Source organism: Phascolarctos cinereus, unplaced genomic scaffold, assembly GCF_003287225.1.
Source record: "Phascolarctos cinereus isolate Bilbo 61053 unplaced genomic scaffold, phaCin_HiC Scaffold_5;HRSCAF=322, whole genome shotgun sequence".
Lineage (NCBI taxonomy): Eukaryota > Metazoa > Chordata > Mammalia > Diprotodontia > Phascolarctidae > Phascolarctos > Phascolarctos cinereus.
Genome location: NW_027555958.1, coordinates 387,696,561 through 387,711,971, shown reverse-complemented (window position 1 = coordinate 387,711,971; position 15,411 = coordinate 387,696,561). Strand labels below are relative to the sequence as shown.

The following is a 15,411-nucleotide window of genomic DNA, read 5'->3' as shown; positions in this document are numbered from 1 at the left end:
TGTATTTTGTCCCAGAAGCACTGAAGAGCTGGTAAAGTTTCTTGAGCAGGGAAGTGACATGAGCAGGCCTGTGGGTTTGAAATCTTTATTAAACAGTCATGTGGAGGAGAGATTAGAAAAGAGAGAGGCATGAAGCAGGAAAGCCAATAGGTATGATATTGAAATAGGAGCCTGGGCTGACAGAAATAATCTAGTCTTCCCTTTCATTTTACAGATGATGAAATTTGAGGTAGAGAGGTGAAGTTGTTTGCTCCATTTCATATAACTAGAAAATACCAAAGCCAGGACTCAGATTCAGTTCCTCATCTTGCAAATTCCAAATTCTTTCCATGCTATTGCCATGTTGTCTCCAATAATCCTGTCAGGAACCAAGAGGTGATAAGGGCCTGAACCAGGGTGGTTTGGGCATGAATAGAGACATGAGGACAGATATGAGAGATGTTGAGGGATTAGAATCAATGAGACTTGGCAACTAACTAGATATGGGGGAGAGGGAAGAGTATGACTAAAGTTTCCATGATGACTCAGGCTGTGAACCTGTGTGTATACATATACATATATGAGAGTCATCTTCATAGAGATGATAATTCAACGCAAGGAAGTAGATGAGATCACCAACCAAATATAGAGAGAGTAAAGAGAAGAGGATTAACTCATTCACAAGGAGCAGGTCATAAATAGCAACAACAACAACAACAACAACAATAATAATAATAACTATTACTATTGCTGTTGCTGCTGCTACTACTACTACTATTAGCATTTACATAGTACTTATAGTTTTGCAAAGCACTTTATATTTCATTTGATCCTCAAAATTGCCCTGTAAGGTAGGTACTTTATTGTACCAATTTTTTTTTTTTACAGATTAGCAAACTGAAGCAGTAAGAGGTTAATTGATTTATCGAGGATCATATAACTAATAAGTGCCTGAGGCAAGTTTCAAACATAAGCCTTCTTGAATTCAAATTCTTCACTATTCATTGTGCCATCTAGCTGGAATAAATAGAAATAAATAGTTAAATAGAAACATAATGACACATACATTAAGAACCTGTAAAGGAGATTGAGAATGATCAATCAACATGGAGGGACAAAAAGAACCAAAACAAAACAATATGGGATTTAGAATGGTCAGGTAGGGGACAAGGCAGAGGGAGTATCCAAAAGAAGGAAGTGGTCAATAGTGTCAAAAGCTATAGAGAAGTAACAACTGAGAAAAAATCATTGGATTTATTTTTTAAAAATCATTTTTAACCTTGGGGAAAGAAGCATGATCAGCAGTTTTATGATCACCTCTAACCCGGTCATCATGCTGCTAACTCAGGCCTTGACTGATACCACCTCCCTCAGCCTCCTCTTCCTTCTAATTGGAAGGTGGAATACAAAACTCCTTTTAATGCTTTCCTTTACAGAAGGCAGCAACTGGACTTTTTGGCTCACTCCACTGCACCTGCTGCTCTGCCTGGTTTCAGCTCATTTTTCTGCCTCATCTTATGTTTGTCTTCCCCCACCCCCATTAGATTGTGAACTCCTTTAGGGCAGGGATGATCTTTCTTTTTATTAATTAATCCCCAGAGCTTAGAACAGTGCCTGATATATAGTAGGTACTTAATAAATGTTTATTGCATTTATTGGGTTGATGGAAATGGAAGTCAGAGATTGAAGAGTTGAGAAATTCATAGGTGGTGAAAACATAGAAGCAAAGAGTATAGATACATTTCATTTTTCATTTCCCTGGGAATTTGGCTATGAAAGAAAAAAATTACAGATGGATGGTATAAAAAGATGTTAGGGTCAAGGAGAAAGGTTTTTTTATTTGGATGTCTGTATGTGTATGTGCTTATTGAGGAGGGGGATTTTGACATATTTAGGAAGGAGGAAAAGAGCCTTTAATGATAGATTCAGAGACTATGTAGAATGATAATCAGAAATCTATCCACTACTATTCCCTACTGACCTCTAAAGTGGTTTTAAAATACATTTTATTAATATATTTTGTTTTTCATAGCACCAGAATTTCTCCCAGTATCTCTCTCTCTCTCTCCCAAAAAGAGGTTGGAACTAAAGATCACAAAACCATAGAATCTCTGAGTTGGAAGAGATTTTTAAATTCATCTAGCTCAGTCAATATTTGACAAAGAATTATTTCTAAAACACAACCCTGCACCTCCTAACTTTGCTTGAAAAACTTTAGTGAAAGGGTATGGTGAAACACACCATATTTCAAGGAAATCCATTTCGTGTGTGGATAACTGTGTCAGCAAGTTTACTCCTACTTTCATCCTTACCATGGATATTAAAATACCTGCCCCACCTCTGAAACATATTAGCTGAGTGACTCTGGGAAAGTCATTTAACTTTTCACTGCCCCCAGGAAATGCTAAAATAATAAGCTGCAAAAGAGCTGCTGATCTGCATTAGTGGAAGGAGTTTCTTCACCATCAGCTACTTACAACAATGAGATCACAGATCCATAAAATAAAAAAAAAAGGACCATGAGAACTTTATCTCAGAACGTTGGTGTGAGGGGAAAAAAATAAAACAATGTAGGTAAGATGCTTTTCAAAGCATTATATAAATATTAGCTATTATTATATTGCACTGAAATCTGTTACTCTTCAAACTTCAACTATTGTTCTTAGTTTTATAATCTGGGCCAAGTAGAATAAATCTAATACTACTTCTATGTAATAGCCCATGAAATTACTGAAGGCAACTATCATGTCCCATCCAAATCTTCTCTTATTTAAGCTGAACACCCCAAATTCCTTCAACTGATAATCATATTATTTAACCTTAAATCCCTTCATCATCCTGGTAGCCCTCCTCTGAATATTCTCCTATATGACAGTCTTCACAAAGGACATTGCACCCCTAAAGACAAATGAAACTTGACACAATACTCTAGGTGGAGGTTGGCCCCAAAAGTGCGAATAGGACCATCAGTTCTCTAGTTCTGAGCACTATGGCTCTTTTAGTACAGCCCAAGTTTATATTAATGTTTTTTGTAAGGGTGCCACTTAATACTGTTTGAGCTTTACATCTCCTACAAATTCCAGATTTTTTTTCAGAATTTTTTTTTAGCTATCTAGCTGTCTTTTCCATCTTGTACTTATGGAATTCATTTTTAAACCCTTATGTATAGAACTTTTTTAAATTTATCCTTGTTACATTTCTACTTATTGGATTTAGTCTGCTGAAATCTTTTTTGGTGATGATTTTGTCACCCAATGAATAAATTATCCTTTTCAGCTTTGTGGCATCTGCAAATTTGAAAAGGCTTTCACAGCTAGGACTTTATCTAAGCCATTGATAAAAATATCAAACTGTACAAAACGAAGAACAGATTTCTAGTTCATTCAACTATAGCCCTCCTTCCAAATAGCCCTGAACCAGGGAGATGTTGGAGATGCAAGAAAGGGCATTGATTATAATGTCTTACAAGAATTGACAGGGGATAGAATTTTAGTCATCTGTATATTTATTCAGATTTAAGGATTAAAATAACTGGCATTTATATAATATTTTAAGGTTTGCAAAGCACTTTACACATATATTCTCATTTTATTTTCACAGCAACTCTGGGAGTTAGATGCTATTATAATCCTCATTTTACAGATGAGAAAACTTATGCAGATAGCAGTTAAGTGACAAACCCAGGCTCACATAGCTAGGAAATATCTGAGGCCAAATTTGAATTCAGGTCTTCTTGATTCCAAATCCAATTCTCTATCTACTGTGCCACCTATCTGTAAACTTGTTACAATTTCCCCATTGAAAAAAGCCTCTGTCAACTAATTTTATCTGATCCTACCACTTTGCTCAGCATTAAGGTCAGCTGTTTTCACCAATACGTCTCTAGGTCAAACTTTTCAGCTGTTGATTCTCACCTACGTGAGCACTTATGAAGGCAGATGATTGGAAGAGCAATCAATATTGATTTCTGATCTATTTTTTTTTCTTTTATTCTTTCTTTCTTTGCTTATAGTGGTAATATATATCTCTCCTTTCTGCCTTGTATCTACTTCCTCCATTCCTCTGTACCTCCCTGCACTGCTGAGTGTTGCCTGGCCCACTGATCACCTACCTGGTACTACTCCTGCCAATGTAGCATTTAGTCTCTGTACATAGATTGTATCATGCTTCCCCAGTCCTAACTATTCTCCCATCCCCTCAGATTTAGAGAATGTTCCCTGTGATTCAGCCTGATACCTCTGTGGTTTTCTAATCTTAATCTAGAGAACACACAAGTTGACAATGAATTGTATCACCCTTCATCTATTGCTATAGGGAAAGATAAAGAAGAATGGTTAAGCCTATTCCTTGAACGTATAGATGGAGCTTGTGTATGCAAATGTGGCAGATTAGAGTAGGTGGGCCTAGGGATTAATAATACATACATGCTCCTAAATTTATATGAAAAGATTCTATTTCCTTAATGGACCTATGTTTTTCAGAGAAATATTTAGAGTGTAATCATTTACAATGTAAAAAAAAAAAAAGGTTGTCAAACATACAGCTGGGGAGCCACAACATTCCAGGTTAAAATGTAACTGGGAAATACATAACAAAATAAATGCAAATACAATAAAAATAGATAACATTACATTTCAAAACTAAGTCAATACGCTGCCAGTAGGGACCTAAAGGCCAATTAGTGGCCTCTGTTTCTTTTTCAGTCTGACACCATGGATTTATACTATCTGTGGAAATGACCAATCAAACACATCTATGGTAATACTATAATTATCTTGAAACATAAATCAAATTCTTACTTTAAAAGAGCTTGAATAATCAACTCTTAATAAAAGAAAAAATCAAGACCCAATACTTAACAGATTATTATTAAAGGTTGCATTCTACTACTTTACTTATTAAAAATGTTCTACATTAGAGACTGCCTGGGGTAATCTGCAATATAAACCTGCAATCTTCAAATATTTGCAAAGAGTAATGATGTTGATACTAGTTGGACTTTGGAGAGCTAATCTTGGTCATTTACGGGAACTTGTCTCTAGTTCCTGTTCAAATAATGATAATAAAAGGAAAAAAAAAAGACTAGCCACTGATTCCATGCACCAAAATGTCAATATCCTATTTAGAAATTAATTTTCAAAAGGCTTGTTTTGTCATTGAGTCTATTTAAAAGCAAGAAATTCAACTAAAAAGAAATTAATGTACTGCTTTTATTAATTAATTCAATGCTTTTGTTTTTTTTTAAAAAAAGTGGTTATAGCCAGAAATAACCAAAACAAACAAACAAAGTTATGGTCTGGGTTACCCGAATTCAATTATGGTTAAAGGGCATCTTACAGCAATATTAAAAGCTGTAGTTGGGATAAGCATGTATGAGAAGAGAGATATAATGCAAAATAATGTCTGTAATCCCTTAGCAAAACTATCGGCCTTGACAATTTCAAAGGGATTGTTTGTTTGCCCAGTGTTCCAATCTTTCTTGGCTCTGACTGTCATAAGTAATTTCAGTTGCCATGGTACAGTAGCTCAATCTAAAATGAAAAGTTGCAGGCCTTTCAAAATAATCGACGAGAAGGAAAAAGGGCAAATAGAGATTGCTGAGATTATGTCTGTTGTCCTACAAAGTCTGGGTTCAAAAAAGTATTAGTAGTTAATTAAATATTGACTTATTTGGTCCTGTGTTCTTTGCTCTCCTTTTTTTTTTAATCATGAGTTTAACTTTTGAGGCAATACCCGATAGAAATTAACCTTCTGCTGAATTGTGAAAGATTTAAGACATATCCCAATTAATATAATAATAATAGCTAACGTTTTTATAGTGCTTCCCATGTACCAGGCACTTTGCTACATGCTTTACAATTTTTATCTCATTTGATCCTCACAACCACCCAAGGAGGGAGTGCTATTATTTTTCTCATTTTATAGATGGGGGAACTAGAGAAAACAGAGGTTAAGTGATTTGCCTAGGGTCACACAGCTAGTATAAGTGTTTCAGCCTTGGATTCTAACTCCAGTCTTCCTGAGTCCAGACCAGTGCTCTGTATTGTGCAACCTGTGTGTATATGTATGTGTGTGTGTATGTGTGCCTTCACAAATACACACACACATATACACACATATTTAAATACAGGCAATGGTCCTGAAATAAGACACTTGATTTCCTCACTGCATTTTTACCAGTTATGCCCCATATTTGGAATTCTCTTCCTCATTTCCAGCTTCCTTCAAGTTCCAACTAAAATCTCATCTTTTATAAGAAGCCTTCCCTGATCTCTTTTAATGCTAGTGCCTTCCCTCTATCACCTTTGTTTATAATTTCAATATTTAATGCAGTGTCTGGAATATGGCAGGTGCTTAATAATTGCTTCTTAACTACCTGGCTGGCCCATGACAGTCACAACAAAATGTCCACATGTAGTTAAAAAGTTGATTTCACTAATACATATATAGTATATTTCCTTTTTTGATAGGAAAAATTGACCTGAGATTAAAAGATATAGGATGATACTATTCTGGCAAAGCTGATGACTGAAAAATCAGAGGGTTTGTTGATGATATAGTGGTGCTTATTTTATTATTGTCCTGTGATTGCATCTTTGTGTTATGGAAACCTGCTCCTACTAGATCAGCATCTAGTTATGTTTTTAGAAAGTTGCCTATGACCACTGAGAGGCAATGGCAGCATAATGGACAAAGGGCCAGCTCTGGATTCTGAAGTCTTTCCTCTTACTAGTTGTGTGACCATAGACAAGTCAAATAGTTTTAGTTATTCAGAGATTTACCTTTACTTCTTGTACCCACTTTTCCCCCTTTCCAATACTCTTTCCTTGTCATCTGTTTTCAAATATCCTCAAATTATACTTCTATTAGTTCAAAAACAGAGTAATTCTGTGACCTCAAATGAATTAATGAATTAATATTTTAAAATAATTTTAAGTGCTCACTGTCAGTCACTGTGCTCAGCAATGAGGATACAAATGCAGAAGGGGGCAAAAAACCCCAAGAAAGACTGCCCTCAAGGAGTTTACTAGTAGGGAATAGCAACACACATAGGAGAGTTAGTGGCTAAGCAGGGGTGTTTTGGTCTGAGAGGTCACAGAAATGGTGAGTTGAGCCACAGATTGATTAACAAATCCTTTCCAGGAATGGTAGTGCTGATTTGATTACTATTCCCAGAGGAGATAGAAACTCTATGTGTGTGAGGGGGATGGAGACTGAGAGAAGAATCAGAATTTAGAGCAGGGAGCAGGGTGAGATTCTTGATGTAATATGCATGAAGAAAACACACAGATGAAAAAGATACCCTAGAGTGAGGGCAACAACCCCTATAACAATGGACACAGTTGAAATGAAATAGACAAGTTCCTCTCCTGCTTAATCCATTGAGCTCTGCATTCTGGGTAATTCACTGACAGTTGGAGTCTACTTGACTATTATTATTGTTATTATTTTCTTTAATAATTATAATTGCTAAATAGACTCCAATTTTTAACCAGAATGTGAAGCTCAGTGAATTATTACTAACAATTATAATTAACAATAATTAGTCAATTAATAATAATAGACTGATTTTATATAGCATTTTAAGATTTTCAAATATTTTATAAATACAAATATTATCTCATTTGATCCTTACAACAACCCCAGAAGTTAGGCACTATTATTATCCTCATTTTAGACATTTAAAAACTGAGGCAGACACATAAATGATTTCCTCAGTGTCATACAGCTAGTTAAGTGTCTGAGGTGGGATTTAAACTTAGGTCTCCTTGACTCCAAATAGAGAACTTTGAATTTTTAGCTGTCTGGAAGATAACTATTCCCAAGGTAAAGGGATTTAAACGTTGCTAGTGGTTCAGTCAATCACAGACAGAGATGGTTCTGGAAGAACCATCATGATGGCTACCCCAGGAGAGCTCCAAGTGTAGTTGGCCATAGAGAGATTGAAACTCCCTTGACTGGTGAATTCAAGGAGTACATAGTCACTTTGGGTGCTAAGGTCTATATCCTTATGTTCCATACTAACAGAGGTCCTATTAAATTCAACATATGGGAGACAGTGGGCCAAGAGAAATTTGGTGGTCTAAGAGATGTTTGTTTCTTTGTTTGTTTTTGTTTTTGTTTTTTACATCCAAACTCAGTGTGCCATTATAATGGCTGTTGTAACATCAAAAGTTACATACAAGAAGATATCTAACTAGCATAGGCATTTGTTACATGGGTGTGAAAAAGATCTCTATAATGTTGTGTGGCAACAAAGTAGATATCAGGGACAGAAAATTCAAGGTGCAATCCATTGCCTTCCACAGGAAGAAGGATCTGCAGTACTCTGACATTTCAGCCAAAAGTAACTATAATTTTGAGAAGCCTTTCCCTTAACTTGCTAGAAAACAATTTATTAGAGACTATAATTTGGAGTTTGTTGCCATGCCTGCTCTTGAAACTCCAGAAATTGTCATGGACCCAGCACTAGCAGCACAGTAAGAACAGGATTACAGATTTCTCAGACAACTGTGCTCTCAGATGAAGATGATGATGATGACCTGTAAGAGAATGAAGCTAGAGGCTAGTGTCAGAGGTCTACTTTTACAGACAACTATCCTGTGATGTCAGTGATGTAGCATGTTTGCTATTTTATTATATAGCTAAGCAGAATAGGTACTTAACCTTTGGGAAACTGAAGGAGATAAACAGGAGTGAGTTTGGCAGTTTCAAAAATATAAAATATGTCATATTTAAATCAGTTTTATTTAATAAATATGATTCATTGAAATGAAGAAAATAGTTCATATTTTAGACCTGGGTATTGAATTGTTTTGGATCACAGATATTCAGTGGTAAATCTAGTTTTTTACTGTCATTCCCATTCTTTTTGTTTGTTTGTTTGTTTAGATCATAATAAAGTTGTATTTCACATTTTTTTAAATGTCCCCTAGCAGGGCCAACTTTGGGAAAAACTACAAAGAAGGAAATGCTTCAACTTCAGTTGCTCCTCCATCCTCATTTATCTACTGTATCATGTTTGTTTTTTACCTCCTCACTCCAACTCCAGTTTGTAAAGTTGTGTGTTTTCTTCAATATGTGCACAAAAATTTTAATATACTTTTCCCCTTATAATCTTACATCTTATTTTATGAATTTAAAAACATTATTCTGAGAAGGGGACCTAGACTTCAGTAGATGGTCAAAGGAGTCCAGAGCACATACACACAAGGTTAAGGACCCATGGTCTATTGGTTTCCTTTTGCCCAGGATACTTCATTTAGACCATATCTCCTAATTAACACTAGACTAGACTGTTTTCCATTCTTGGACATCCTTCCTGTTTCTAATATCCATCCAGGTTTATTTGTCTGGTTCCCCATCCCCCAGGGACTCTACTTGCATTTGTGTCTCATTTGTGTCTTATTTTGGGGTCGTAAGCACAATAATACAAAGGAGAGAAAAATTTCAAAACTTCAGGCACCCTATAAAAACCAGTTTGAGGATGATATTTTTTTTTTCCTGGCAGAATCCCTCTTCTTTCAGAAATCATGAAATCATACCATATGGGAAACTGCCTACTCCACCTATGCATAAGGCAGACCTTGTCTCCTAAACCACTTGTGTTTTGTTTTATTTTTAAACATAGGAATTGCTCTGAGAAAAATATTCTTCCTTCAGAGGCATTGTTTCCCTGTTTAAAAAAAAACTCTGTCAAAGGAAATTCTTCCTTGCTTAGGTAACCTTACTATGTGGAATATTTGCTTAGTCAATGTTTCTATATAGCTAATTAGGCATAGAAATATAACTTTGTATGCAAATTTATATTATGAATATTTGGCACATATACATCTAGATCTACTCATATCATGTATATATGTATATACATGTACAAATATATACACACATAATGAGAGAATGTGAACATTCAAGTGAAAATCTGCATTGGCATCCTTTGGATTAGAACCTCTGCTCTATTGTCAGTACAGATATAATTACAGATAGGGAACCAACTCAAAAGAATACAGCCAAAGGAAGGTGAGCAAATACAAATACAAAAAAGAACAAGATAAAATAAGCCTGGCCCTCCTGCTTTGTGAATACTTAATATTCCTTAAGTAAACAGGGAAAATTTGCTTATTGTAGCTGTATTCAACTCGTACCATCTTACCACTGAATCTTAAAACAAATATATTTAATCACAAACCCACATAATAGAATTTCTAATCTCCAAAACCTTCTTGTAAGAAAATACAGTTATTCCTTCCACATTGATGAGGTTAGGGGTGCAGCACCCTGAGATCTGGAAAATCCACGTAAAATTTTTTGATCCTCCCCTTGTACCAGAGAAGAAGTATGATTTTTTTTTCTTGTTTCTTTTATGGTATGTTTACAGTATCTTCTTGTAAAATTTGGATTGATATTATATAATTAAATATATATATATATATATATATATATGTATATATATATTTCTGAGTTTCTAAACTTTTTCTGTCATCTCTTAGCCTTCACATGTTGTCTGCAGCTTCCACAAAAGTTCCCTAAATTCCCATTTAATTTCTTATCACAATCCATGATATATCAAAATCACGATGGGGAAAGTCAAGATGAGGAAGGAATAACCGTAATGTACTCCCTGAGACATTTGAAAATATCATTTATGACCATTATTTTTAATAATGCTCAGCACCTAATGTGGTACATTGCTTTGTGGCCTTGTGCAAGTCATTTATTCCCTTCTTTCCCACTCCCACAACCTTTGGTTTCCTTATCCATAAAACAAGAGAACTGGATGGTCTCTGTGGTCCCTTCCACCTCTAAAAACAATGATCCTATGAAATATTAGGATTAGGGCTGCTTGAGATTCCTTTAGCTCATTCGTGTGGGATTTTAAGGCTCATCTTCATAACACAGAGTCATTATTAGAATTTCAGTAATAATTCCCATAGCCATTTCTACCCAGATGTAATTTACTATCAGATGAGCATCTTCTAGTGGAAACATAAACTCAAAGATTTAGACTTGGAAGGGACCTTGGAAGTCATTGATTTTTTAGATGATGGAAACAAAGCTTCCTGATTTGCCCACGGTCATAATGGTAGAGACAAGATATTAAATCAGATGTACTGATTCCAAATCTATTGCAAGGCTCATAGAATCCTTTGAGATTTTCACAAGCAGAAAGCATAAGAGCCTACAATGGTTTGCTGTTTACATAGCACTTTCCTTACAAAAATCCTGCAAGGTAGACAATGCAGATGTTATTGTATTGGGACCAGATTTATTATTTCATCAACATAGGGGTCTCCCAGTGAGAAAACTATAGCAATACAGATTAGCATCTGTTGTGCAGAAATCTAGTCTTAGGTTGGGGCACTGACAGTTTCAGTAACTTGTCCTAAGTCACACAGCCAATATGTATCAATGTGTAAGGGAAGGACTTGAACCCAGATCTTGTTGAGCCCCAGGTAAGTTTTCTATCCCTTAGGCCATGGTGCTATCCTGGTACTGTTCTTATTTTATATATGAGGAAAATTAAGTGAAGGGAAGTGAAGTGTTCAAGCCACATAACATGTAAGTGACAAAGACAAGGCTTAAAACTTTGTCTCTGACAAACGTAAAGGATGAATTCAGTATTTTCTTCATTATACTTAGCACTGTGCCTGGCACATAGTGGGAGCTTAATAAATGTTTATTGATTGATTGATTACACTGTGCTGCTTTTCAACACTCTGATGACTTCCCCCCAACCTAATGTGACCTCTAGAATTTTAAATTTGAAGACATCTTTGGTAATGGAAATATCTACATATGCTCCCTTGACCCCAACTGGACAGCCAGTTGTGGATAGAGTGTTGGGCCTGGAGTCAAGAAGACTCCACTTCAAATCTAGCCTCAGACATCTAATAGCTGTGTGACCATGGGCAACTCTCTGTTTGCCTCAGTTTCCTGAGGATTAGTGTAAAGTGTAGAATAATAGCACTTACCTCCTAGGGTTATTGTAACAATCAAATGAAATATTTGAAAACACTTACCACAGTGCCTAGCATGAAGTAGGTGCTATATAAATGCTCATTTTCTTCCCTTCTTTTCTTCTTTTACCTCCTACCTCAGCTTCCAGACCAATCAAGGGATTAAGCCCTGTGAAGAAGCCCTCACTTCATCTGCCTCCCTGACACCCAAAGGCTACCACCAAGTCAATCAAGCCAGCCTAGCTTTTCAGCAAGGTACTCTAAGGGGAGAGATAAGAGGTAGCATGTGCCAGTTAGGTCCAACCACTTCTACCATATCAGCTACTATACACAACCACTTCCCCTCATACTCCAGTGGAGATAGACCAGGATCCTGCACTGAAAAGCCCTGGGAAAAGCAGTGCTGAAACCCCTAACTCTCAACTTTATGGTCCCCACCACTAACCGTGATTCCAGGTGTACTCATCCTTCAAGGGAATAAGCTTTGTGAAGAAAGGCCTCATCATCTCAGCCACCCCTAACTCCAGCTGTGGATCAGCTATCATTGATAAGCTCAAATATACCCACTGTAGCAGTGCCAGGCCCACAGCACTGCTTCTACTTATAGCCCAGTATTACCATTTGACTACGCACTGCACCTTCAGACCACTGGGCTTTTCCCCTTGATCTACAGCTGAAACCTCCAATACATGTTATCTCCCCTGTTTAGAATGTGAGATCCTTGGGAGCAGGGGCCATTTTATTTCTCTGTTTATAACTGCAACACTTAACATAGTTCTTCATACACAGTAATAATTTAATAAATGCTTTTTAATTCTTGTATTTATTAATATTATGACCTCTAGCAAAAAAAAAAAAAGCTAGTGTCTTTTTGATGCAGGAATGGTAAATCTACAACAGGAAAAGACTTTGGAGATCATGTTCAGTCCAGGCTCCTCATGTTGCATATGAAATATAACTAGAAGCCCTGGAGTGAAGCCAATGAGCCTATCTTGTACCTGTATATCTAGGTACATAGTGTATTTTCCCTAGCCCACTCCATAGATATTCCTTACTAATATATACTGGCTAGTCTTGAACAATCTAGACTTACACATTCTCTTTCTCTTCACACCAACATTTATTTGTCGGTGTAAACACAAAATTCACTTTTCAGTTTCTAAAGACATATTTAGAATTATTTTTTAAAAAAGGATTGATTTCAAGAAACAAAGATTAATCACCCACAATATGCTAGGTAAAAAGTCAGTGTGGTATAATAAATACAGGGCTGGTCATGAAGTCAGGAAAGAGAATTATTATTTACATAGTGCCTACTATACCATGCACTGTGCTAAGCATTTTACAGTTATTCACAGAAAAACCAAGCTGCAGTGTAAAAGCAGTGACTTGCTCGACCTCTCCCCCAAACCCCTCCAAATACCTGTAAAAATGGCTCTAAACAAATTCTAAAGCAGCAGAACCCACAAAAAGACAGAGTGAAACAAATTTCCATGCCAATACAACCTAGACGGTTGATTGGAAAGGTCTATTGTGCCAGGCTGGAAGAAGAGTGCAGTTCGGCATGGGCACACAGGCAAAGACCAGGCCTCAGTGAACCTGGAGCAGGCCTCAAGGGACTGAATCATGGGCAGCTGTGGTGGTTTCCAGACTTCTCAATCCACAAACACCAAAGAGAATTTAGAAGGTTAGTAGAAAAGGTCTGTGACCCCAGTGAGAGAGAAGCTTGGTTCCAGCACCAGTCCTGGTGCATAGTGCCAGGGTGGCAGCTGCTTTGGGAGCTCAGCCCACAGACAGAGGAGAAATAAGTGGCTGATCTGAGGGGGATTGCAGGGATCTCTTTGTTGGTGCTGAGGCAAGATTCTCTTGCTTTGCCCATGCTTGGATCTGGGTCACAGTTCTGGGTGGTGATCCTGGGGTGAGGAGGAGAGCTAGCATGGTGGAGCTTGTGGTGACAGTGGAGAGGGTATCCTCCTCACACGTCCAAGGCAGAGTGGTCACTAATAGAACAGAGCCCAGGCCAGGAAAGGAATAAACACCTTGCCCTTGATCGTACCACCTTGGAAGAACTGAAAATTTACAAGTCCCTAGAAATATCTCTGAAAACAGCTTCACGAGACCCCCTAAGCTTGGGACAGTACATTCTCAACACTGGAAGCAAACCCCTACATTACTGAAGAGTTTAAAACTCAAATAATTTTCTGGGATCATAAGCAAACTGCACACAAAAAAAGTCAGACCATAGAACCTTTCTTTGGTGACAAAGAAGATCAAAACATATAACCAGAGGAAGACAACAAAGTCAAAGTTCCTACATCCAAAGCCTCCAAGAAAAATATGAATCAGTTCCAGACCATAGAAGAGCTCGTAAAGGATTTTGAGAAGCAAATAAGAGAAGTAGAAAAAAAACTGGGAAGAGAAATGAGAGTGATGCAAGAAAATCATGAAAAATTAGTCAACAGCTTGCTAAAGGAGACCCCCAAAAAATACTGAAAAAATAACACTTTAAAAAATAGACTAATCTAAATGACAAAATAAGTCCAAAAAGTCAATAAGGAGAAGAATGTCTTAAAAAGCAGAACTGGCCAAATGGAAAAGGAAATCCAAAAGCTCACTGAAGAAAATACTTCCTTAAAAATCAGAAGGGAGCAAATGGAAGCTAATGACTTTATGAGAAATCAAGAAGCTATAAAACAAAACCAAAAGAATTTAAAAAAAAATAGAAGACAATGTGAAATATCTCACTGGAAAAACAACTGACCCGGAAAATAGATCCAGAAGAGATAATTTTAAAATTATTGGACTATCTGAAAGCTAGGATCAAAAAAAGAGCCTAGACATTATCTTTCAAGAAATTATCAAGGAAAACTGCCCTGATATTCTCATATCAGAGGGTAAAATAGGAATTGAAAGAATCCATCAATCACCTCCTGAAAGAGATCTCCAAAGGAAAACTCCTAGGAATATTGTAGCCAAATTCCAGAATTCCCAGGTCAAGGAGAAAATATTGCAGGCAGCCAGAAAGAAACAATTCAAGTACTGTGGAAACACAATAACACAAGATTTAGCAGCTTCTACTTAAGGGATAGGAGGGCTTGGAATATGATATTCCAAGGTCAAAGGGGATAGGATTACAACCAAGAATCACCTACTCAGCAAATCTGAGCATAATCCTTGGGGGGAAAATGGACATTCAGTGAAACAGAGGACTTTCAAGCATTGTTGATGAAAAGACCAGAGCTGAATAGAAAATTTGACTTTCAAATACAAGACTCAAGAGAAGCATTAAAAGGTAAACAGGAAAGAGAAATCATAAGGGACTTATTAAGGTTGAACTGTTTACATTCCTACATGGAAAGATGATATTTGCAACTTAAGAGAACTTTCTCAGTATCTGGGTAGTTGGAGGGAAAAAATTAGATAGATAGATAGATAAGATAGATAGATAGATAGATAGACAGACAGACAGACAGAC

The 15,411-nt window shown here is 36.7% G+C and overlaps 1 protein-coding gene and 1 pseudogene across 2 annotated transcripts in view; one reads left to right on the top strand and one right to left on the bottom strand.

The window, feature by feature from the left end:
- KCNT2 (potassium sodium-activated channel subfamily T member 2) overlaps positions 1–15,411 on the bottom strand; it is a 512,407-nt gene that overhangs the window by 232,893 nt on the left and 264,103 nt on the right. The window lies entirely within an intron of this gene.
- On the top strand, positions 8,133–8,528 carry LOC110197683 (GTP-binding nuclear protein Ran pseudogene; annotated as a pseudogene).